Source organism: Fukomys damarensis, unplaced genomic scaffold (assembly GCF_012274545.1).
Source record: "Fukomys damarensis isolate Sample0158 unplaced genomic scaffold, DMR_v1.0_HiC HiC_scaffold_1, whole genome shotgun sequence".
Classification (NCBI taxonomy): Eukaryota; Metazoa; Chordata; class Mammalia; order Rodentia; family Bathyergidae; genus Fukomys; species Fukomys damarensis.
In genome coordinates, this window is record NW_022900913.1 from 35923414 (window position 1) to 35925576 (window position 2163).

Here is a 2163-nt window from a genome sequence, read left to right on the forward strand (position 1 = left end):
GTGTAAATACCGAATAGTTTCTCTGGTGTGAATAAAATGCAATAATACAGAAGATCCTAATAAGATTACTGACATGGTGAAATGGGAAGAAAGGGGCTAAAGGTGTAGGGAAGGTGGGATGAGTAGGGGAAGGGTAATAAGGGAAAAGAAAAAAATGTGAGATAATGAAAAGATGGAAATAAACTGTTTGTAGATGGGGAGGGGGGAGGGGGTAAAGGGAGGGCAGGGACAAGGGGAAAAATGAGAACCAAGACCTGACATGTAGAGGTTCAAGATCCCAACAATGAATGTAACTGTACTGTATACCTAAAATGTACCAGTAAACTCAAGTAAAGCTGAAAAAAAAAAAGAAAATAAGAAAGAGAAGAGGGTGGGAGGGAGGGAGGAAAGGTCAAAACCCTGATCAAATTCTGTATTTTGACTTCTGCCATATTCAGTACCTGGATAAGTGATTCAAGTATTTCAGAGGAGCACTAAACAAACAAAAGACCCTCACATCTGTAATGGCAGCAGTGAGCAGTGACCACGTGTTCATCTGTCTTTAACAGTCACCCATCAGAGAACATGCACATTTCACACAATTGTTGTCTCAAAGGAATACCAAGCTCAAATGTGGAGTAGATTATGGTGCTGTTGGCACAGCTCAATAGTTCAATTTCCTTGCGTTTCTGTGCCTTTCAGGAAGATAGTGCGAGTTTGCCCACATTCCCAGAAAAGCAAAGTGATAGTTCATCTGTTCCTATGCCTATATAAGAGCACAATATCGTACTTCTAAATATAAAGACCCTGGGTTAGCCTTTGTCTAAAGGCATTTTTCTGAGACCTTTCTGCATTAGCCTGAAAAGAGATCTCACTAGTTTATTTACCAGGATCAGTTCAGATGTTCTAAAGGCTAAATAAATAACTTGGAAAGCAAGCATCAAATTTCATACCAAATATTTTCTCCAAATAGTGACATAACTCCAACAAATATGTGTTGGTTATCTTCTACATCGCAACTATCATTCTTAGCACTGCAAGAAATGCACACAGAAATTATACACAAATGCTGCCCTCAAGAACCTCGAAAATTAAGTACAAAATGAGGAATTGCACTTAAATAAGTCTAAGAAAGGTTTTAATCATGTCTGTAAATAGTTCACAAGTTACTTGAGTTTTCAGAAGACAAACTGGCTATCTGTTTAAGGTTAAATACTAACATTAAGGACATTTAAAGACAGTATTTACTGAGGTGTTCCTGGGGTTGCACATTTATTCATGGCACAAATACAAATTTATCAACAAATACATGCTATTTTCTAGGCTTAGCACTATCCCTACAAAAAGTATTAGACCCAGCCCATTCCACAAGAAGATATGGTCTAGGAAAGATAAATTAATCTCACAAAATATGTTCAATGATAGGCATGTGCTAGGCCCACATGAAGGACAGTGGGGGACCAGCAAGAGTTCAGCAGAATTTTACAGAGTCAGTGAATTGATGTCTGGCCTACATAACCACAAGAATCTGTTTTGGTGCATGGCGCAACACAAACATTCACTGAGCACTAAACCTACCTAAATTGGGAAAGGAGGAGGATCTTGATAAGTACCTCATTAACTTTCCCCTAGGGGCACCAAGAAAACTAGACACAAGAAAACGGATAAGGGATTAAGCACCATGAGACGATCAAAAGTCTAATAATAGTGCTTATCAGCTATGACATAAAATAAATCAAAAGCTATGTCAAAAGTTTAATATTCATTTACTTTAAAGTCCTTATTTTCCAGAGGACTTTAAAATATATGATCATGATAGGCAGACAAGAATGTGATCAAATAAAATATCGATTAGAAAGTGTTGAGTTCTGTTTATTTTAAATTTTATAGTACTTTTTCTTCACAATGCTGTCTTTTACAATAATCAATCCCAACTTATTTATTTTAACAGCATGCTTTCAAAGTTAAACATTATTCATTTGGACAGATTTACAATCCTACAATGGGTGAACAAGGATGACATTTCCATTTAGATTACAGTTTTTTTTCCTAAAACAGTAATGCTTAAAGGTGTTATTTCATACTTGAACTAATTTGATGCTTTCACCCACCAGCAGCTGTGTATTATCTGAGTAGCAGGATGGAGATGTGTTAAGGAAGAAAGTGATTCTACCAGAAGCATAT